Source organism: Panthera uncia, assembly GCF_023721935.1.
Source record: "Panthera uncia isolate 11264 chromosome B2 unlocalized genomic scaffold, Puncia_PCG_1.0 HiC_scaffold_25, whole genome shotgun sequence".
Lineage (NCBI taxonomy): Eukaryota > Metazoa > Chordata > Mammalia > Carnivora > Felidae > Panthera > Panthera uncia.
The window spans coordinates 15650830-15675358 of record NW_026057581.1 but is presented as its reverse complement, the minus strand read 5'-3'; the positions used below and the strand labels follow the sequence as shown (position 1 = coordinate 15675358).

At 42.1% G+C, this 24529-nt stretch overlaps 1 protein-coding gene across 2 annotated transcripts in view; it reads left to right on the top strand.

Moving 5' to 3' along the window:
• HIVEP1 (HIVEP zinc finger 1) overlaps positions 1–24529 on the top strand; it is a 149796-nt gene that overhangs the window by 84595 nt on the left and 40672 nt on the right. The gene's annotated exons all lie outside the window — the stretch shown is intronic.

Genomic DNA, 24529 nt, shown 5'->3' with positions numbered 1-24529 from the left:
AAAAAAAAAAACCCTTTCACATTCATAAAAAAAAAAAAAAATATATATTATTTTTAAAAAAAAAAAAAAATGGGTTTTTGTTGTGCTTTTTTTTTTTTTTTTTTTTTTTTTTTTTTTTTTTACCCCAAATGGATAACTATTTGTCCCAGAGTATTTATTACATTGATTCTCCTTTTACTCTTTTTCATCTTAATTTTCTTGATAGGTATGGGTTTGTTTGTTGGCTCTCTGTTCTCTTCTGTTAATCTGTGAGTTAATATTACAATGTGTTAATTACTATCACTACATGTTTCAATACACAGCAGGGAAAATTCCTAAAGTGTTTTGACTATTTCTAGTTTTTTGCTCATCCATTTAAATTTTAGAATCAGCTTTTAAAATAACTTGTTGGGACTTTGTTTGGGATTGCATTGAATTTGGGGCAAACTGATGATTGTCACAATTTTCAGGCTTTCTATCTCCAAAAATAATATATTTTTGATACTTGTGTTTTCTTTGTCTTATAGTTTATTCCATATGGATCTTGTACTTATTTTAGTGAATTTATTCCTTGAAACTTTATTTTTTTACTGATTACATTGATTGTGTGTGTATATATGTGAAATTGTTTTTTAGCTCTTGTTGGCAAATAGAAATGCGGTATATTTTTTGTATATTCATCTTGTATCCAGCCACTTGGCTGAATCATTCATTCCAAAACTTTGCTTGCAGGTGCTTTAGATTTTCTTGTAAACAGTCTGATGCTAGCGGTAATGAAAGTTTTGTTTCCACCTTTTTAAATTATTGTTCCTTTATTTAGTTTTCTTGTTTTACCCAGTAGGCTTTGGTAAAATCAAAAGAATGGCAGTATTGGCGTCCTTGACTTGTTCTTGATTGTAAAGGGAATGCTTCTAATACTTCATGAAAATGTTTAAAGTCTTTTTAGGGGAAGGGAGGGTCAGGGTTTTTTTTGTTTGTTTTGTGTGTGTGTGTGTGCACGTCCACGCGTGCACTTGTTTAAGTAGCATAAGGAGGTTATCTTTTTGATCTACTGAGATTTTTAAAAGAATCATAAGTGGATCTTTTTTTCATCAAATGGTTTTTCTTCATATGTAGAGCTTAATCTTATAGTCTCCCTTCTCTCATTCTAGTGTTTAAACTTCTCTTGCATCCTCTTAATACAATGAATTTAGTCTCGATTTTTATCTTTTTAAATACACTGCTAGATTTAATTTGTTAATATTTGATGAAGAATTCTGGGGCACCTGGGTGACTCAGTCAGTTGAGCTTCGGACTCTTGGTCTCAGCTCAGGTCGTGATCTCAAGTTTCACGGTACTAAGCCCTGCATTGGGCTCCACGCTGATAGTGCAGAGCCTGCTTAAGATTGTCTCCAAAATAAATAAATAAAATTTGAAAAATATATATTTGTTGAAGTATTCTATATCCAGGTTCAAATTGAAGATATTGGTCTGTAGTTTTAGTTTCTTTTAATTATCCTTGCCTGATTTATTTCAAAATTATAGTAGCTCAGTAGAGGTGATCTGAGAACTATCCTCCTGTTTCCTATGGACGTATTTGTTTAATACTGGAATGATAGCTTTATAGGAAGGTTGTAGGATATATTTTGACTTTGTTTTAAAAACATTTTTTTTATGTTTATTTTTAAGAGAGAGAGAGAGAGCACGCAAGCAGGGGAGGGGCAGAGAGAGAGAGAGAGAGGGAGGGAGGGAGAGGGAGGGAGGGAGACACAGAATCTGAAGCAGGCTCCAGGCTCTGAGCTGTCAGCACAGAGCCCGACATGGGTCTCGAACTCATGAGCCATGAGATCATGACCTGAGCCGAAGTTGGATCCTTAACCGACTGAGCCGACCAGGTGCCCCTATTTTGACTTTCAAGAGGAGTTGAGGGTAGATTTTTAAGTGTCAAATCAGTATATTTAATAGTATGGATCTACTCAAGTTTTCTTTTTTCTCTTCTATCAAGAGAGTACATTATATTGTTATAATTTATACATTCTGTTAAGTCTTCACATTTATTGGTAAAAAGTCATTTGTGGCATTCTCTTACTCTTTCATTGCTGCTGGATTTTTTCATTGTTAATTTTGTTCGTTTGTGCTTTTTCTCTCTTTCTTGATTAGTCTTACAAAAGGCTTGTCTGCTTCACTTCCAATTATACCAACTTCTGATTTTCTTCATACTCTTTTGTAGCGTATGTATTTTGTATGTACAAAATAGTTTCTGTTAATCATCCATTTTACCATGGATCTGAGAGTAAGGAGGTCCTAAGCATATATATATATACATATATATATATATATATATGGTTTATATGGTTTAAGAGACAGTATAAGGAATCCGTACTGACTGCTCAAGTAACTTTGTGATTTCAGATTTGCTCCGAGGAATCACTTGACAAGTAGGATTTTTGTTAACATAGGCACAATTTGTGCCCTGGAATTACCCTCCTGCTCTCCGGGAAAGCTTAAGGGAAGTTAGGTTTCTGTGAAAAACTAGACAGAGTAATTCTGAAGTGCGACTAACAGACTAATGAGCAGAAAACTAGGTTGTGGAATTCTAATTAGTGTGTACATAAGAAACCTAGACTTTGCTCACCTACTTTCCTGATTTTTTTAAGCTTCTTATAAGATGAGTAAGTTTGCGAGAAGTACAAAAAATACTCCCATTTTTTTTTTTAAGTACAGCATATGCTACTTTAAAAAATGAGGCTGATTTGGAATAATATTATATATTAATAATGTGCTTTAATGCTAATGACATTCTCTTCCTTAAGAATTCTGCTAAGCATATTTAAGAAAATATAAGGGCTTGTTCTTAGATTAGGGACAGTGAAGTCCTTCCTGAGACTAAAATTGAGGTGCATTATGGAAAATTTGGACTGATTTCATTAAATTAAAATGAATAATGTTAATGCCATAAAAGTAAGATTAAAAGGTTTTAAAATAGTTTGGGAGAAAGTTTGTGCAATAAAACAAAACCTGGTTGGCTTTATCGAAATGTAATAAATCTAGAAGGGCATTAACAATTTACTAAATGCAAGTTCCCAGCCAGAGGAAAGGCTGGTGTACTTTTCATTGAGATGTCTGAACTTCAGAGTATTTTAAAGGAATGCAGTTTTGTTACTTTAGTATGTAGTAACACTCGTCAGGTATATATTCTTGACAAGTTGTGGTCCTTGCGTTTATAAATTAATTGCTAGGAAATAATGTGTTTAAACGAGCTTGTTAATGGATGTTTATTTTCAATAAAAACACTTATAAATTCGGCGTTCTTAATAAATGCCCTACTCGGAGCCTGGAGCCTGTTTCCGATTCTGTGTCTCCCTCTCTCTCTGCCCCTCCCCCATTCATGCTCTGTCTCTCTCTGTCCCCAAAATAAATAAAAAACGTTGAAAAAAAAAATTAAAAAAAAAAATAAATAAATAAATAAATAAATGCCCTAAAAATGCATCATGGTTTTCCTGTAAGGTTGTTAGTTCATTCTTTTTTCAATAAATTTGTATTGTGCTTCAGACATTCTTTGTAGCCCTGGGGAGTAGATAGGAAGGAAAAAGTCTAACCCTCAAAAGAACCCATCACCTTAGCTCAGCTCTTGGCCAAATTATCCTGAAATCTGAATTGGTAGAATCAAAATTCATGAGGTTTTATGTAGCCTAGCAGTGATGCCTAACAAATTTCCCTTGGGAGAACGGCAACAGATTTTCTGATTTTTAGGGAAAAGAAGCCCTCTTCTTTTAGTATATTATTACTTGGAATTTTAGATTTAAACATTCAGGTTTCATGAAGTTTTCTCCTAGTGTAACGAACCACGCTAATTTGAACCACGGAAGGATTAGAATTGTTTTAATGATATGGGCAATGTGTCTGGCCTAAAGACTCCATAGGTCAATCCTGTCGATATTTGTAGATTTAAAAACACCAGATGCTAAGAGATCATTGTTGTTCAGATAGACTGTGCCAGCCACATAGAAGATGATTTGCACAACGGTAAATCAAAGCATTTTTTAGTACACCAGTGTAAAATAAATGTCTTTAAACGTTCCGTACCCGTGGTGTTTAAATGCAAAAACACCCAACACTTTGTTGCCCGTAGAATACGACAGGCAAAAATCCTTCCTACTTTCTTAGCAGAATGCAAATTCTGTGACTGATTACTTATCTGTTGAGTAATCATTCATTAAATTAGAAACTTCAGTAGCTAACAGGATTTTTATTTTATGGGATTCACGATATCATCGATTTGCATTCTCTTGCATTTTTATGGCATATTCCATTGACTTCAAGATGCTATTGATGGTGAGATGCGCACTGATTTCATGCACCATTTAGAAAGGGAAAGTCACCGCCGGTTGAATTGTGACACAGTGCTCTTATAATTGAGTAGAAAATGAATCCTGATTTCAGGGAGATTAAAATTTCAAAGCGTGTTTGCTTGAGAGTCCACAGAGTACATATTTACATCCACCGCTTCATTTTTTGGTACGAGAGATGCAGTGGTTCAGATGACGACGTGTGGATTTGAGCGGCTTTGAGGACCGCGTCCCGGAGGACTGTGAAGAGCAAAGGAATGGATGTTTTTCTGTTGGTTCACTTGGGGACTCATGGAAGAATGATGGCGGAGGGGGAACAGGTTATGTTCAACTTACACTCTTTGCTTCTTGGGTAACCGACCCCATGCACATGCCGCAGGATTTTCCATGTAAATAATGTCGCACGGTGACTTAACAGGATAATCTGTGTTACTGCTGATCTATTTAGACATTTCTCCACTTGGCTGCTGTAATCTACGTGTGGGGCAAAAGGAAAAAGAGGGAAGCAAGCTCAGATACTTATTGCCTACAGAGAGACTTGTTCTTTTCTGTTAACACAGACGAGGCACTAGAAGGCACTAGACAGTGTGGGCATGAAACCAAGGAATAGAATCCCAGGAAAGGAAGAATAGAAAATAAAAGCGAGCGGAGGCAGAATAAATTGAAAATGGGTTAAACAACTGAGAGAAACTCTGGAAACTAAATTAAGAAGAAGAAAAAATTAAACACTGTTGTGGAAATAGAGTACCATTTCACCCGAACATGGTATCCTTTTGTCAGTTTCATGACTCGGAGTGTGTTTTACTGGATTGGACCGCCTTTGGGAGGAGTATAAAATTGTGAGTGGCGATGCCTTAAGAGTTTTGCCCTGAGCACCAAGCACAAAATTAACTGTTTCCTTTAAGAAGAGATTCGGAAGCAGCAAATGAGATTCTGTGGACGAGGGAAGAAGGGTACAGAGAGGACTGAAGAACGTTTGAGTGAGAACAAATGCAGGTAGTGGCATCGACACGTCGTCCGATGGTTAGTTAGCGGGAAGTAGACTCCACCAGACCACAGAACAGATCGTATTGGGGGTGCAGCGCGCTAACTGCGCAGGAGCAGGGAAGGAGGGGGTTGCTGTGGGGTGTTTATTTCTGGAGGCCCACCACCGAGCATGGGGTTAGCCACTCAGAAACTGTTTAATGAAACCCTTTGATGGCTGTCTGTGGCTCTTAGCCTGAAGACAGTCTCCAAAACGCGGCGAATGAGAGACCTTGGCTCGCTAAGCCCTGCCCCTCACCCACTCACCCCTGCCTCCTGTGAGTGCTGGGATTCCTCCAGTTAATTTTTGCCCACTGCCCCACCACCAGTACTTGCCCCAGTTCCTAGTGCATAGAGTAGTAGGCACTTGGCAGACGGTCACCGAATAGGTGAAGGTGGCTGGGTACGCGCATGAGGGAGAGAAGAGAGTCACTTCCTTCGCATTACAGGCAGGAGTTTTAAACAATACGTACTATTACTTTCTTCCTATTTTTTACGTGTGGTTACACAGATATTTTTTATTTCTTCTGGTATAACCTAGATTGCGTATCTGAAGTAAGTTTTTCGTTATATTAAATTGTCTGTATAATTTAATTGTATGTCTCCGCGGTGAACCACAGAACTCACTTAAGTATATCGAGCAAAAATTAAAGCTCTTCTCTAACTTTTAATAGAGACTGCGGACAGCCACTGCAAATGAATCCTTCCTTATGATTTTATTTGAGCACTAAGGTTAAAGCGATTCTTGGATACTTTGGTAAGATAACAATATCTTCGTTAACCTGGTGAGAGGTTGTGATGTTCTGAATAAAGATTTGAGGATTTCACCTTTCTGAAGGTTTAACGCTATAACCCCGAGAGCCTTCGTGGTAGAAATGTTTATCAAATGGATTTCATACTTTCTTGTCTTGGTTAGCGTTAGCCTCAATTTAAGCTTTCTTTCTTTTTCTTTTCGATTGAGGGCCAGTCATGTGCTGGTCCCTGGGGTAGGGAAGGGACAATTGGTGGCATTTGCCCCTGTGGTGAAAATATTCCCGCCAAGACTTGACTTTAATGCTGCCCAGGGTTGTGTGGCTTCCAGAATTCCTGAATATTTAATAGAGCTGTCTTGAGCACATACTGCTCAAAGAAATTATCATCATGCAGTATTTTTCTTGTGGTTTCAAGTACAGGGAGAGTAAGACTCAGAACGAAACGGGCCCCAGTCCTACATTTAGGACTTTCTTAGAAAAATTGCCAGAGTTTTTGGAATCTTTCTTATGAAAGTGCAACAGGATACAAACCTGAATGACCTTCAAGACAAGGAAATCTGACTGTCTTTAAAAAAGTTCTTATTTGTATTGAAGGCTGAGTCAGCCTCCTACCAGGTGACCTTCTTAAACCTGCAGAAGTACATCCGGGTATCTGATTTTATTCTCCGTGTCAGCTCTCTTGTTAACAAGAGTCAGATTTTTATCTCCTGCCTCTCCAGCTCACTATTTTTGCACAAGCCCTGTTATAAGACATTAGAACAACTTATAAAAATGGAAAATGTACTTACTCATAATGCCTCCTCTCAGTTGTTGTTAACTTTTCTACCTTTGCTAACCTGGCTATAGCATAGCCACAGAAGCCCAGTTTTTCTGAGGTGCTCTTTAGAAGTAAGGAGAAGTACTTATTGGAATGGTAAATAAGGTTAATAGAACAAATCTGGAAGTATATACTTGGTTTCCTCTTTCAGTGGCATCTTCAAAGACATAAGTTATGTGAAGGAGTAATGGCTACAGTGTTTTGTGGGAGTGTAATATTTGTGAAAGTGATACGCACAACCGTAATACGGCAAAAGAGAAAAGAGCTGTGTAGTCGTAAGGTTTCCATATTGTTTTAGAATCTGCATTCGCTTCCGATAAGTTAGAATGCAAGGTCAGTTCTAGATCACTACAAAGAGAGCCACTCAAAAAAGTTCTGAAAAAAGATCACTAAAGAAATTAAAATGTTGTATTAGAAAATACCATCTTAATGTAGAATAAAGCAGTAAAGGAGAAGTGGAAGACCAAGAAAGACACAAGATGAATAGAAAACGAAAAGTAAACTGGCAGACAGGAACCCAGCAGTGTCAACCAAAACATCACACAGGAATTGGTTGAATAATCCCATCAGAGGCAGAGATTGTCAGACCGGTTAAAAAAACAAGATCCAACTATGTGCTGCCTACATGGAGATACACTTCAGATTCAAAGTTGCAACTAGATGGAAACTAAACGGTTAGAAAAAGATTTATCATGCAAACAGCCAGCATGAAAAAGCCGAGTAGTTATATTAGAGACTTAAAATAGAGGGGTATTTTCTAATGACAAAAGAATGAATCCTTTGGGAAGACATAGCAGTCATAAACCTATATGTACCTCACAACACAGTCCCAAAATACACGAAGCAAACGGACAGAAATGAAGGACCAAGTAGACAATTCAGCAGTGTGGTCAGAGACTTCGGTGCCCCACTTTCCAGAATGGATGGGACAGCTAGGCAAAAGGTCAGCCTCCAAGTCTTGAACAGCACAGTGAACCCACTGGACCTAACATCTATCTGTAGAACATTCCACCCAACAGCAGCAGAACACATATGTTCTCTGGTGTGCGTGGAGCATTCTCCAAGATAGGTCCTAACTTAGGCCATGGAACGATTTATCAATAAATTTAAGAGGACCGAGAAATACAAAGTTTGTTTCCAAAGCGACTTTTTACTACATCTGCCATAGCTGGCTAGTGAATTCAGACCCTCCCCCATAATTATTGTTCTTTTTCTTTTGAACAGTTTTTTAATGTACGTTGTTGCCCATCTATTATGTTACAGAAGTTTAGTAATGTTGTCTCTTGCACTGTTTAAACCTTTAGCCAGATGATTCTTGGTCTTACTCGGGATGGGAGCTGACCTCAAATTCCACTTACATTCTATCCTTGCTTTTCTTTTCAGGGCTGAGGTTCTTGTTCAGGAATGCTGCTGTCTTCTGATTGCTTTTCAGTGTATTCCTCCATTAGGAATATTAACAAGCCTCTGAACTGACTTTGGTTGGTAAAACTCAACTCACATGTCCCCGAATGCTGCGAGAACTAATTGCTCTAATCTTCTGGAGAGATGCCCTTCATGAGGCTTCCTGATGCTCTCAGAAGTTGCTGCTGTGTCCGTACTCACTCCAGGCTTCTAGAACTTTGTCACAGAGCTTGAAGTTCTTTTCTCTTAGGAGCTCGTTCCCCTCCTGCTTTTGACTCTCATGCCGTCTGTTACCGTATGTTTGAATTCCGTGGGCTTCGTTCTTTTTCATACAGTCACTGCTCATTTTGACTTAGCCACAATATTCATCACACTTTCGCTCTTTCACTTCGTCTTAACATCTCTAGTTTCCCATCTGGGATCATTTTATTTTACTTCAAGAACAGTCTTCAGTTTTCCATTAGCGCAGGTCTGTTGTGACAAATTACTTCAAGTATCATTTATTAGAAAATGTCTGTTTCATTTTCATTCTCGAAAAATACTTTCACTGAGTATAAAACCAGAGCCTTCCGGCATGGCAGTTCATCTCCTTGAGCACGTTGTTGCTGTTGAGATTGTCACTTGTGAGTCTGATTATTGCTCATTGGAAGGTAACCTGTCTTTTCATTTTAACGTGTTTTCCTGAGACTTTTAAGGGTTTGGCCTCGCCCCTGCCTTGCAGTTTCAGAGTGAGGCGAATAGGTGTGATTTCTCTGTATTTACCATGCGTGTGCTTTACAGTACTCTTGGATTTGTACAGTCACATGTTTCAGTCGTGCCCAATCATTTATGTCCTCATCTTCCGAGATTCCACTTCCAGTCTTTTCGACTCATCCTTTGTTTCAAAACCTCTCCATTTTGTTTGCCTTTTGTCTCTAGTACTTTATTCTCTGTTGTTTCTTTTTGACTCCTCTCCCAGTTCCCTGTCATAATCTGGGCTTAAATCAATCCAGTGAGTTCTAAATTTGCAAGTATTTTTCAGTTCTGTCATTTATATTTGGCTTTTCAAATATACTATCTCTTTTTAATTTTTTTTTATTGTTTGTTTATTTTTGAGAGAGAGACAGACAGAACATTAGCATGGGAGGGGCAGAGGGAGAGGGAGACACAGAATTGGAAGCAGGCTCCAGGCTCTGACCTGTCAGCACAGAGCCGGATGCGGGGCTCGAACTCACAAACCATGAGATCATGACCTGAGCCGAAGTCGGACCCTTAACCGACTAAGCCACCCAGGAGCCCCTCTACTACTATCTGTTTTTATACTTTCCAGTTTTCCCTCTGGAATTTTCAATAAGATTTCAATATAAACAAAGTAAGTACATTTATTTTAAAGTCTCTGTATGTCAGTTCCAATATATTGGACCCTTGTGGATCTGTTTGTGATGTTGGTTCTTTCTTCGGTGCCTCGTTGTCTTTGAATAGTTAGACATTCTATTTTAAAAACTATCAGGCCTCCAGGGTAGCTCAGTCAGTTAAGCACCAACTTCATCTGAGGTCATGATCTTGTGGTTTGTGGGTTTGAGCCCCTCATCGGGCTCTGTGCTGACAGCTTGGAGCCTGGAGCCTGCTGTGGATTGTGTGTGTGCGTGTGTGTGTGTGTGTGTGTGTGTCTGCCCCCCCCCCCCCCCGCTCACACTCTGTCTCTCTCTCAAAAATAAACATTAAAAAAAAAAAAGAACAAGTAAAAATTATCAGAATGGTTTGAAGTCCTGGTTGACATCTTCCACCAGAAAAGATTTGAATTCACTTCTGTGAGGCTCCCAGGAGAGCTAATGATCCAGTATCCACTTAATCCAATTTGGGGGTTGGTGATTTTCCGGGGCACTGGATGCAGGTTGGCAGTTCATATGAAGCTTGCTTGGTCTACATCCAGTTCTCTCGTTTCTAGCATAAAGCCATTCAGACTCCCAACAGGGAATACGTAGATATTCATAGGGACTCCACGCCTGGCGTGCCCCGGATTCTGTCACGTATCTACTCAGCTCCTTTAGATCGTCGTGAGAACTGCCCCAGCCATTTACCTGCTCCTTCTGGACAAACCTTCCCTGAGCAAAAGGAGCCCTACATGCCGACTTCACCCTTTAGGACCTGTACCCTCCCCTGGATCTTGGCCCACTAACTTTCCACTACCTTCCTACTGTTTCACTGCCTTCAAGCTGATAATATTTATATTTTATTTAGCTATTCTGTCATCTTCCAAGGAATATCATTTGAATTGCTTAAATTACTTAATTCTCCATCACCGTACAGTTCTTTCTATTTTCAGAATATCAACCCATTATCTGCGTTACGTATTGCAGTATGTTTCTCTTTGTCATTTGCCTTTTTGCATATCAGAGAGTTTTTTTATACACACCCAGATTTCTTCCAGAGAGTTCACTTCTCTGTGGTTTTATTGCTTACACTGAATGTGAGTGAGCTTAGTGTGGAATGTGGTGTTTGCTTACTGTTTACCTTCCCTTTGTTCCATGTGTTTAAAAATTAGATCATCCTTTCCCCAAGGTTTTGAAATATTTTTCGTGTACTGAATACACATATGATGGGATCTTTCTTTGAGTTTTCAGTTTAACTATTAATCTGATTTTGGAAAAGTACTTTACTGTTTAATCATTAAATGCCTCTCCATGTCGGTGACCTTATAACATTCTTTTTCAGAATTTTATAGTATAATTTAGAATATTTATTTCCCCAAGTGAAGATTAGAGTCACGTAAAATTAAAAAAAGAACAACTTTTGGGGTGCCTGGGTGGCTTAGTCAGTTAGGTGTCCGAGTTCGGCTCAGGTCATGATCTTGTGGTTTGTGGGTTTGAGCCCTGTGTCCAGCTCTATGCTGACAGCTCAGAGCCTGGAGCCTGCTTCAGATTCAGTGTTTTCCTCTCTCTCTGCCCCTCCCTTGCTCGTGGTGTGTCTCTCTCTCAAAAATAAATAAATATTAAAAAATTAGATTTATAAAATAATGAGAAGAATTTAAAAAGAACAGCTTTTTGGGGGTGCCTCGATGGCTCAGTTGGTTACGCATCTGACTTCGGCTCAGGTCATGATCTTTTGGTTTGTGAGTTTGAGCCCTGCATTGGGTGAGCCCAGCTTCTCTCTCTCTCTGCCCCTTGTGGAATTCTCTCTCTCTCTCTTTCTCTCTCTCTCTGCCCTTCGCTCACTTGAGCCCTTTCTCTCTCTCTCTCTCTCAAAAAATAAAAAAATAATAAAAAAATTAACTTTTTTTATTGTTTGAAATTGTGTGAAGTTTAGAAATTTCAAAAGAACTGAATCAATATCTTCAAAATATTGTTTCCAGGAGCATGGTGTGTTTCTTTGTTTTGTAAGTTTTTTAAAAAAAAAATCATAGCAGAAAATCGCTTAATTTTTTGTACGTTTTGAATATTTTGTGCCAAATTTATTCCTAGACATTTTTCTGTTATTGCCGTTACAGATAGAATATTTCTTCCTTGTATTTTCTAACTAGTTGTTTTTGGTGCAAATAACAAGATTGATATTTTTATGCTTTTGGTAGACACCTACCTTCTGATTAAAAATCCATAGGGATTCGGGGCACCAGGGTGGCTCAGTTGATTGTGTCCGACTTCACCTCAGGTCATGATCTCATGGTCTGTGAGTTCGAGCCCCGCGTTGGGCTGACAGCTCAGAGCCCGGAGCCTGCTTTGGATTGATTCTGTGTCTCCCTCTCTCTCTGCCCCTCCCTCGCTCATTCATTCTCTCTCTCTCTCTCTCTCTCTCTCTCTCTCTCTGTCAAAAATAAACATTAAAAAAAATTTTTTTTAAATCATAGCAATTATGGCAAAAATCTCTTTGTCGTCCCATGGTTCAAAAGAGATTTCTCTAGTGTCTGATTTTGAGTGTTGCATATCGTGGGCAAGGTAAATATTCTTTATGGTGTTTTCCTAGTTCTCTAGAGTTTTGTTTAGATTTTTCTAATTTCCCTGTGACTTCCTCTCTGACCCCTAGGCTGTTTAGAAATATGTTGTTTCATTTCCAAATATTTGGGGGCTTTCCACATGCCATTCTGCTTCTTATTTCTCATTTGATTTTGTTGTGGTCACAGAGACCATACCTTTTGTGTCCTTGTAACCTTTTGGAGCAACAGACCTTGGTTTTAAATTTAAAGTCACCTGTGCCCAGCGGCTACCTGTGTTAGTTTCCTGGGGCTGCAGAACAAATTACTGTGAACTTAGCAGTTTAAAAAATACTTATTATCTTACAGTTTTTAGGTCAGAGCCTGAAGTGGTCTCACCGGGCTGTAACCAAGCTGTCTGTCAGCAGGGCCACCTTTCCGGAGGCTCTGGGGGAGAATCCGGTTCCTTGCTCATTTAGATTTGGGCAGAATTAAACTCCTGTGTCTGTCAGCCTGAATTCCTCATGGCCATGCTGGCCTTCCCAGCTTCTAACGTCACCTGCTTTCCTTGGATCCTGGCTGCAGTAGCTGTTCGGGGTCGTCACACTTCAGATCTCTCTTTTTCTCTCTCTCCCTTTCCTTTCTCTTTCTCTCTCACATCTTCTGCCAGTGTATTCACTTTGAAGAGATCCTACGATAATCCAGGGTAGGCTCCACATTTTAACGTCCGTGACTTTATCCCATCGACAAGGTCCCCTTTGCACGTGTCAAGGAACCTAGTCGCCAGTTCTGGGGATTAGGGTGTGGACGTTTTGCAGGGCCATTATTTTGTCTGCCACGCTACCATGTAGCACAATGTGGCATCCTACTGCATTATATTTAAGGTTTTTTAAGCGTTTATTTACTTTTGAGACAGGGAGAGAGAGTGTGAGTAGGGGGCGGGCAGAAAGAGAGGGAGGGGCACCGAATCCGAAGGAGGCTCCAGGCTCTGAGCGGTCAGCACAGAGCCCGACACGGGGCTCGAGCCCACAAACCACGAGATCATGACCTGAGCTGAAGTCGGAGGCTTAACCGACTGAGCCACCCAGGTGCCCCTCACTGCATTATATTTTAAAGTGATGCAATTTTAAAAATTCTTTTCTAAATTTCCTTTTATTGTTATTTTCGGAGCTCTTTATTTATATATGGAGATCCAAATTAAAGTTGTAACATTTCAGCACAGGCCAGGCGGCAATATGCTCTGTTTTTGTTTTCCTGTAAAAGTCTTTGTTTTGCCTGCATTTTTGCAAACTGTTATCCTTTGATAGAGAATTCTGAGTGGGCCATTTATTTTTTTCTTTCAGTAGTGTGAAAATATCACTGCACAGTTTCTGTTGAGAAGTCTGCTTTAATTTTTCTCTTTGTCTGTAATACATTTTTCTAACTTCTGGGTACCTTCGAAGTTTTGAATTTTCTTTTTTCTTTGGTTTTCAGCACATTGAATAGAACTTAGTTATGTGTTTTTACCTCCTTTCTTTCTTTTTCTTTTAGTTTTTGGTTTTTCTTCTCATCTTTCCTTATTTTTACTCATCCAGTTGAAGTTCTCTAAGCTTTTTTGATCTATGGTTTGTTTATTTTTGGAAAATACTTGCTGCTATCTCTTCACTTATTTCTACTACCCTATTTGTTCTTTTTCCCTTTTGTGATTCTTTTTTTTTTTTAATTTCTTTTAACGTCTATTTATCATTGAGAGAGAGGTAGGCACAGAGTGTGAGCAGGGGAGGGGACAGAGAGAGGGGGAGACACAGAATCCGAAGCAGGCTCCAGGTTCTGAGCTGTCAGCACAGAGCCTGACGTGGGGCTCGAACTCACAAACTGTGAGATCATGACCTGAGCCAAAGTCGGTCACCTAACCAACTGAGCCACCCAGGTGCCCCCCTTTTGTGATTCTAATTCTACACTAGACCATTTGACATTGTCCTATGGGTCTTGGATGCGCTATTCTTTTGTTTCCATACTGTTTTTCTTTCCTTTAAAAAAAAATTATTGTTTATTTACTTTGGAGAGACAGAGACAGAGTGTGAGTGGGGGAGGGGCAGAGAAAGAGGGGGACACAGAATCCGAAGCAGGCTCCAGGCTCCGAGCTGTCAGCACACAGCCCGGCACGGGGCTCAAACCCACGAACCACGAGATCATGACCTGAGCTGAAGTCAGCAGCTTAACCGACTGAGCCACCCAGGCGCCCCTACATTTTTAAGTTATTTTTTAGAGAGAGAGAGAGAGAGAGAGACCAAGAAAGTGAGCAAGCATGAGCCGTTCAGAGGAAGAGGAAGAGAGAATCTTAAGCAGTCTCCATGCTCAATGCAAAGCCCATCTCAGGCCTTGAGATCATGACCTGAGCCCAAATCAAGAGTCTGACTCTTAACTGACTGAGCCACCCAGGGACCCCTCCATGCTGTTTTTCTTCTTTGTGTGATTTTTTTTTTTTTTGGTTAATCTGTAAGTTCACTGATTCCTTAGTTTTGTCAAATCTAATGAGTGTATAAATGGCTTTCTTTGTTTCTATTACTTTGTCTTTTATTTCTAACATTTTCATTTGACCATCTCACTGAGTTTAAATTCCCATGTTGTCAACTTTTTCCTCCGGCCCTTTTGACACGTTGATTATAGTCATTTTAAATCCCCTGTCTTGAGCGTTCGGGCACCTGTATCATCCCCGAGTCTGGTTCTCTTGACTATTTTGTCTCTTGACAGCGGCTCAGTCGTGCCTGTATTTTAACTTTCTATTGAGGTTCAGATATTGTGTGCATAACAGTAGTTACTGGGGTCATGAGCTTTTAATGGTTAGAAATGGGCACTGTTTTTCTTTTGTGAGGTCATCAGGAGGGGAATTGAGGCTCTCTGTTCAGGAGCTGGGCTGGGTTCAGATTTTGGTATTGTTGTGTTTGCCTTCCGTGTGCCACACTGGCCTCCAGGTATTCCAGTGACGATCTGCCATTTCCCTGTGAATGCAGAGGAGCCGGGGGCCTGGATGGCTTTCCTCAGTTTGGTGCTCCATACTGAGCTAAGCCGCCTATATCCTTGTGGGAGTGGAAGCCTCTGCCCCTTTGCCTCTCCTAGCGGTAGACCCCTGTTACTTCTTCCTCATTGCTGGGCTGGTAGTGGGGGTTGGTGAGGATTGCTCTCCTGTCCTGTTCCACCCTCAGTCTCAGACATGACCCTCTCCCATGGTAGTAGACCTCTCATTTTATCAGTATGGGATTCTGGTCCCGGGACAGTTTCCTCCTTCCAGTGGGATAAAAGGTTTCTTCTTCTACACTTTCCCAGGCCACTGTGGCATTTACCTGTGCCCTGTGGGTGATGTGCCTGCTGTCCTTTTCCCAGCAGCTTAAAGTTGAAGGCTTTTGCTCCACATGAGAGAAGCTCTCGGGGCCTCGGGCTTTGTGTGTTTTCCACAGCTGCACCCCCTGCTTGGTGCCTCCCATGGAGGATGCTCTCTCTGGTCCCCCGCCCCGGCCCCTGTGTCAGCACCTGCTGGGGGCCCACGGGAAAGAGCCTGGGTGTGAGTATGGACTCCCCCGGGTCCGAGGCCAGGCGAATCCAGCCCGTGCGCAGCCCTTCATAGTTTGCTGTAGTTTTAGATGATATTTTGCTTGTTTGCATGGCTTTCGTGTCCTCCACATCTTCCCTGCTTGACCCCAGGTGAGCCGTTTCCTGCATCCCTCCGTGGAGTTCAGGCTTTGGTTGCTCTGTGACCCCAGCTGTGTGATGGGCTCAAAAGACGTTAGGACTTTTGTGCTATCTCTGGCTGTTTTGTGCCATTGTGGTGGGAGCAACATTCCTTTCAAGCGTCTACATCCAAAAGCAGACTCATCTAGCTTTATTTTTTAAAATCAGGAATGGATATTGAATTTTACTAAATAGCATTCACCCTTATTGAAAATGGCCATGTGAATTTCTAAGTTGTTCTTCCTGACATGATGAATCATACGAGTAGATTACCTTATACTAAATTCATCCCTTATCTTCTCTCACTTGAAGAATTTCTTCATTAGCAAATCTTTCTTTGATACCTATTATGGACTGGATTTGAGGGATGGATAATAAAGACGGAGTCTTATAGATTTGCATTGTAATCAGAAGGTAGACAAAAACAACATGTAAATAAATAAATAGGGCATTTAAAAAGTGGTTTTTTTTAAGTTTAATCATTTTGGGGAGACAGAGAGAGCCAGAGCATGAGCAGGGGAGGAACAGAGAAAGAGAAGGAGACACAGAATCCGAAGCAGGCTCCAGGCCCTGAACTGTCAGTGCAGAACCCGACGTGGGCTCGAGCTCACGGACCACGAGATCGTGACCTGATTCCAAAGTGGGGCGCCCAACCGACTGAGCCACCTAGGTGCCCCGATAAATAGGACATTTTAGATTGTGATCATAGGAAGGAAATGAACAGGGTGGGTGGGCGGTGGGGGCAACTAGTTTAGGTGGGTGGACAGGACCAGCTGGTGACAGATGACACTGGTGTTAGGATCTAAAGGTCAGAAGGGATCCAGTCACTTAAAAGAGTTGAGAGCAGGGAGGGCTTTTCAGGAGCTGGCGAGTACAGATCCCCAAAGGTAGGAAGGAGACGGGCCCTGCTGGAAGATCAGAACTTCACCGACGTGGCCGAAACGGTGAGGACGGGGGAAATGTTACGAAGGGAGGTCGCAGAGGTCATCAGAGCCAGATGGCCATGCCATCTTCCAGCCGCGTTCCACGTTTGAATTACATGAGGAAGGGGAAGAACGTGGTGATGAACGTGGCTCCTGTTGCTCGTAGTTGTTCCCACGTCGATGAAGTAGCTTCCAGATTACGGACACACCCCAGAGGCATTGTGGGTTCCAGGCTGCCGCGGTGAAGCGAGTATCTCAGTGAAGTGTGTTAAATGAAGTCTTTGGCTTCCCAGTGAATAAAAGTTATGTTTATACTATGCTGTAGTCTGTCAACTGTGCAATAGCATTATTCCTAAGCAAAAGTTAAAGACACAATTTTGAACATTTATTATTAGTAGTTTTTAATGTTTACTTTTGAGAGAGAGAGAGAGTGAGGAAGGGGCAAAGAGAGGGGGACAGAGGATCCGAAGTGGGCTTTGCAGTGACAGCAGCGAGCCCGACACGGGGCTCAAACTCCCGAACCGCGAGACTGTGGCCTGAGCCGAAGCCAGACGCTTAACCTACTGAGTCACGCAGGTGCCCCTTCAAGATACAGTTTTTAAAAAGACTTTGTTGGGGGCGCCTGGGTGGCTCAGTCGGTTAAGTGTCCGACTTCGGCTCAGGTCATGATCTCCCGGTTCATGGGTTTGAGCCCCGCGTCGGGCTCTGTGCTGACAGCTTGGAGCCTGCTTCGGATTCTTTGTCTCCCTCTCTCTCTCTGCCCCTCCCCCGCTCATGCTCTGTCTCACTCTGTCTCTCACAGATAAATGTAATAAAAGGAAATTTAAAAATAATAAAAAAATAAGACTTTGTTGCTAAGAAATGCCAGCCATCTTGTGAGTTTTCAGTGAGTGATGACCACCGATCACAGCTACCATAACAGATATAGTAATAACAAAAACGTTTGAAGTATTGCAAGAATTACCAATCTGTGACGCAGAAACACTAAGTGGGCAGATGCTGCTGGATAAATGGCACCGATCGACTTGCTTCGTGCAGGGTTGCCACAGACCTTCAATTTGTGGGGTGAAAAAACAAAACAAAAGCACTCTCTGCGCAGTGCAGAGCACAATAAAGCAAGGTGTGCCTGTGTGCCTCTTGTGTCCTTGTTTATCTCACATTAGCTTATTCGTTACCTGGCTTACATTTTCAGTCTCTGAGTGCTGACTTTTCCTTCCTCTTCATAAGCACACTCAGCCCCCACCCCCCTTGTCCTAACAACACCTTCTCCCGTCCTTTTCTTCCCCGGATACCACCCCACCACCCCCCCTTTCTCAGTGCCTTCGCAGCCACTTCTCAGAAAGTGTTCTGTGCTTGCTGGCCTGCACTTCACCTTGCCCACGCTCCCGCCTTCCCCTTCTGTGAACTGGTTTTTGCCATCACAGTGTCCTAATCCCAGTGGCCACCAAACCCAGCACCCTCTTGTTTCTGCTTCTGGATCCAAATGGAGTATTTAAAAATACACTCTTGGCCACATCTTCCTTGGTAGTCTCCAAACCCTACGGTGCCTGGGTGGCTCAATGTGTCTGACTCCTGATTTTGGCTCAGGTCATGATCCTACGGTTTATGGGTTCGAGCCCTGCATCAGGCGCTGCACTGACAGTGCAGAGCCTGCTTGGGATTCTGTCTCTTTCTGTTTGTCCCTCTCCCACTCATGTTCTAGCCCCACTCCCCCCACTCCCTCCCTCTCTCTCTCTCTCTCTCAAAAATAAACTTTTTTTTTTTTTTTTTAAGTCTCTAACCTCTGACTTCCTGGACACCTCACTGTCACAAGTTTTGTTTTATCTTTTTTATTACCCAGTTTGTTTTCTAGTTTACCCTAAATCGAGGGATAACCCATGATGTCAGACTTTTCTCTGCTGATGTCACACTTTTCTCTTTACCGGGCATATTCTCTCTGCCTTATCATTGATGTACTTCTACAAAAAACAGCTCTCATTGTGTACTTCCAGATCTATGCCTGTAGCCCAGACTTCTCTCTAGGGAAAGAAAAGAATATGCATCTATATTTAATAGATTGTAATTTTCGTATTGCTATGTAATCTTTGTAATTATTTTAAATGGATGTGTAATGTTCTGTTAAGTGCCTGTGCTGTAATTAGCCTAAGCATTTCTCTGTTGAAAATTTCTAGCCCTGGATTTGCAGCTACACTTTAGAATTCTCCACATGTATATTGAGTTTGAGCTTTGGTGGGATGGAAAGTGAATTGATTTTTTTTTTTTTTTTTTACCCCTCCTAAACTGGCTTGGGCCTCACGGATAAAGACAGGAACTGAGCAGAATCTTTGGCAAGCCTTTTTTAGGCTTTCTTGCTTTGAATCAGCTGAGAGGCCCCTCTGTCAACTACCTGGATTCAAGGTAGCGTTTTAACTTTCACGTGAACTCCGGAAGGGCCTTCTGTGTGCTGTCCATGTCTCTGGTCTCTTTACTTTCTTTTTTCGTTTCTTTAATTTTTTTTTTTTTTAAAGAGTGACAGAGCGCAAGTGGGGAAGGGCAGAGAGAGGGAAACACAGAATCTGAAGCAGCCTGCATACTTTGAGCTGTTAGCACAGAGCCCGACACGGGGCTTGAACCCATGATCTGTGAGATCATGACCTGAGCTGAAGTCAGACGCTTAACCGACTGAGCTACCCAGGCACTCCTGGTCTCTTTACTTTCTGATACAACATGCTCTGCGTTGTTAGAGGACAAGTAGTCCTTGTGTCCCCAAGACCCAGAAGACCCTAAAGTTTTTCACACTGATGCGTCTCTGAGTAAATCCGGAAAAGTGATTCACCTTCCAGCAAGGCGGGCTTTTAAAGCCACTGTTGAGAGGCACCTGGGTGGCTCGGTCAGTTAAGCATTTGACTTCAGCTCAGGTCACGATGTGACGGTTCATGGGTTCGAGCCGCACGTCGGGCTCTGTGCGGACGGCTTGGAGCCTGGAGCCTGCTTTGGATTCTGTGTCTCCCTCTCTGTCTGCCCCTCCCCCACTCACGTGCTGTCTCCCTCTAAGATAAATAAACATTAAAATAATTTTTTTTTTCTTTAAACACACTGTTGGGTTGTAGTTCCCGATACCTACTACCAGCCTCGGGAGTATTTTTTGCCGCATTTAACTGGCAACCCAGATGCTCTGTCTCAGGAAACGTGTTTGTTTTCATTCTGTTGCTGTCTAAAGTAATCCTGGAAACCCGCGGATGGTGCCGTTTTACGCTCCTTGGTGCTCCTCTCCAAAAGCTAGAGGAGGCCTCACGTTCACTAGGCTTGTCCTTGGCACACGAGGTGCCAGTGCCTTCCTTTCAGAGAAGGTGGGAGCTTTAGCCCCTGTTTCTCTAACCGCTCCCCTCTCCCCCGTCAAGTGGCCTTCGTGATCTTTCCGAGCTGTTCGGCCGCCTCCCCAGTGGAGGACTGGCTTTCTGACGAAACCCCTGCAGATCGAAGCTTTCGACAGGGTCACGCTGCCCGCTGCGGTCCCTCCCCTCAGTGTGACTGGTACTTGTTAAATGAATTGCTCTTTGGGGTTCCGACCTGTTGATGCCTCAGAGCCTCTGCCTGGCCGCCGGCCCTTTCCAGGAGCACACCCCCCCAGAACGCAGGGTTCAGCAGTTGGTTGACTCCCGTTTTGGGGCCTGTCCCACCCTTGCCCACTCTGACTGCACATCAGCACTGCGTAAGGAAAGCAGGTGGTATCTCATCATTCACACAAACAGGGCACGTGCCCCAAGTGTTTCCAACCCCAGTGTCAGTAAAACCCCAGCAGCCCTGGAACCCTGTGGTAGAATACAAAGTGGCGCCCGTACGGCGAGCGGAAGGTAGGCCCGCGCGCTGGCCGTGGGGAGTGGGCGTATCGTCCTTTACGCTGCCTTCTGCCACTTACCCTGTGGTCTCTCAGATCCTCTAGTTAGTTTTCCCTTCAGTACGCCGAAATACCAGATCGCCTTTAAAGTGAGCGCAGGCCCCTTTGGGAACAGCAGCCCCTCCCAGCCCTCATCCCCACCCTGTTTCTGCCTTGAGGCATTCTGGTCTGTGCATCCTCTTAACTCTGGCCTCTGGTAACTGTATACCCGGCAGGGTAGATGCAGCCACAGCGTGTGACGATCGTGCCCTTTCCTGTAGATAAGAGGGCAGGTGAAAGCAACTTCCGTCACTCTCTGGTGGATACACTGGACGTTGATCGGGATTCAAAAGTATGCCGGGTGCTTCGTTCTCCAAGGTCCCAGGGTCTGCCACGTCCTCCTACTCCAGGCCTTGGTTCCCAGAAGGAGGCTTCTGTCTATGATTCGTAGCCCGAATCACTCTGTGCACACCTTAGCCATCCACTCTGTGCACGCCTGCCCCGATCTTGAGAACCAAGGTAACGGTCAGCAGTGAGGCACACAACTTGTTTCAGTCCCAGCTCTGGGATGATAGTGTGGTGTTCATCTCAGATGTGCCCGGTCCCCTCCCTGTGTTTGCATTCTCTCCGATCCCATCCGCTGCCCTCTCCGTTCACAACCACAATGACCACAAAGTCCTTGGATTTAGAGACTGATCCAACATACAAAGTCATCCCCATCCAGCCACCCATGATGGAATGGGCTTTATCCCTTGAGCAAGGAGTGTGAACTCTGTTAAAGGAGACACGACAAAATCTCAGAGGTGTGACTGCAGCTCAGAACAAAAACGATTAGGATCATATTCTCCAGTGAACGCCATCCCCTTCCCCTCCCCCATTGTCTCAGGCAGTCTTAGAAAAGCACACAGAACATGAAAAGACAGACTAAACGCTCAGCCTTAAAAATATTCCCTCAGAAACAGAAGTGTGTTCTAAGCATTGAACTCAATAAGGTTATAATTTTTTTTTAATGTTTATTTATTTTGAGAGAGCGTGACGGGGGGAGGGACAGAGAGGGAGAGAGAGACTCCCAGGCAGGCTCCACGCTGGTAGAGCACAGCCCAATGCTGGGCTCCAGCCCACGAACTGTGAGATCATGACCTGAGCCGAAATCAAGACTCAGACGCTTAACCAACGGAGCCACCCAGGTGCCCCAAGATCATAAACTTAAGCGACAACTCAAACATGATATGAGACAATAAAGTGAGATGAAACGGGAAATATGGAGCTAAGGGAACAAGATGAGAACGAAAAAATCTTCGTCCAAAACAAATAAAGACATTTGAAACAGTAAGGAATTTAATAGCTGAAAATTGAGCGACTGACATAGGGAAAAGCGTTAGATAGTTCTAGAGAAAGCGAAAGGCAAGAAAAACCCAAAAAGGTGGAAGCAATTTAAATCCTCGTAAACATGGTGCAGCATAAAGATAATTAGTGTCCATAAAGGAGCCCACCCCAAAGAAAACATTGGCCAGAAGGTAGATCTACTTGAAGATGCAAAAAAAGAAAAGTTTTCTGGAAGAAGCAAAATGCGTCTCCTCATGGAGAAGGACACTGTGTTCTAGGGGGAAAGACTTAAAGTTTGTGTAGTAACAAACTCTGAGCTGACTCGCAGTTAACAGATTTCAGAAGTAAAAGAATTTTGCAGACAGACAAACAGAAGAAAGGCAAGTCATGCCAAGGAGGGGAGGCCATCAGCCAGGCTGGCTCCAGGCTCCTGCCACAAAGCAAAAGAGGTTGCAACATTTTGAAAGAAAGAATTGATGCATTAGCACCAAGTAAGTGTTAAAATTCAGAGAGACCAAGAGTCAACAACTATGCAAATAGAATGTAAATGTTAGACACTGACAAAAGGGAGCCGAATTGTCTAAAATTGAAGCTTGCAGTTCAGAATATCTATTTAAAATACGGTTGTCCAAATTCTTAACTTCAGAAGAATTTTTAGGAAAGTGGTGTCTCCATAAAGAAATACAGATTTAAGGGCGGTTTTTCCTTTATTTTCACTCAGCTTCATTTTAAGTACAAAGTTAAATTTTACCCTTTCTGTTTAAAACATACATAGGATGGCTTATAGAATCCCTTTAAAACTTAATGTGGTATTTCCGGGTGTTTCTGCTCGTGGGTTGAATTTTTGCCTTTTTTTTTTTTTTTTTTTTGAAGTGTAAGACATTATTTCATTTTTTATTTTTTTACAAATAACTATCTAAACATAAAAGCTTATTCCAAAAACCACGTAAAACATAACAAAATAAGCCTATCTACCCAACTAAGCCACTGGTTCCGTAGGTTCTGGAAGGGGCTTGGCATGGGTGTGTGTGTGTGTGTGTGTGTGTATACACATACGTACAGTCTTTTTTAACGTTCATTTTTGAAAGTGAGGGAGAGCAGAGGAGGGGTAGAGAGAATCCCAAGCAGGGATTCTGACATGGGGATCCACCCAAGAACCATGAGATCATGACCTGAGCTGAAATGGAATCAGAGGCTTAACCGACTAAGCCACCCAGGCGCCCCCCTCTGTGTCTTTATATGTATTTTGACAGCCTGGTGGCTTTCACCTTTCCTACAACCAACTCCAAGCCTTTTGGAAGTGACTGGGGAAACTACTCATCCTAGATGATGATTCGCGTTTTTCATGGTGTCCATTAGCCCGGTAGACACAACATATGACATTCAGTTTATTGCGTTTATCTTGAAAAGGGAAAAACAGTGGGAAACATTCTGTAAATGAGTAGATCAAAACATAAAAAAGATTTGCTCAACATCATTTCGTATCAACAAACCTGATACTTATTTTTCTGTTTTTCTTAGCTCAAGCATTTTAGTCATGAGGGACCCTCCCCTTTTTTAAATTTTTGCTCTTCTGATTATGGTGGATAAACGTATCATTAGCGTGTTAGTCCTGTGTTTTTTCATTAACTTAATCTATCACAGCACATAAACCAATCATCACAAGAGGACTAGGGTATTTTTTTTTATTTTATGTAAATTTTTTATCTCCAGTGGTTATTATGGCATAGGCATTTGGTCTGATATGAATTTCAAATACGTCCATTGCAACAGCTGTTTGAAAATAACCAGGAATTTGAGTATTTGACTTTTCTACAAATAAATAAGAGGAGCTTGAATAAGTTTTTGTCTGTGTGCCCAAGAGTCCAACAAATGGAAACAAATGAAATCATGGCAGGTATTTACTGCTCACAAACGTCATAGTTGATGGAGGTTGTGGGTGGCTGAGGCCAGTTAAACACGGATTTCCTCCCAACACAGCCAGAAATGAAGGTAGCTTCCTGTCTTGTCTCCCACAGTTAGCTCTACCTACCTGTCCACCTGCCTTCCATCTACCTGTCACTAATGACAAAGAAACCTAGCCATTGGATGTTTTGTTCCGTTAAAATGGCGATTTTTTTTAAAACTAAGGGCCATTACAACATTATGACTTTTTAAATTGTGTTGATGGAGAACCACAAATAAGGGAGATGTTTTTACTTTCATAGTTTTTGTTCACTGATACAATTACTGCAATAGTAGTTCTTTATGATTCTACCAACCTTAATATCTCATAAGCGTCTGAGATATGTTTGCTCCAAAAATTATTGTATACTAGCTTTTTTTTTTCCTCATAAAAATGGCACTATTGCATGTTTTGGAATCCTCTTACTTTAAAACTTGCTGAGAAGTTTTCTCGAGAAGGTACTAAATGTGGGGCGCCTGGGTGGCTCAGTCTGTTGAGCATCCAACTCTTGATTTCAGCTCAGATCATGATCCCGGCGTTGTGGAATCGAGCCCTGCATTGGGCTCCGTGCTAAGCGTGGAGCCT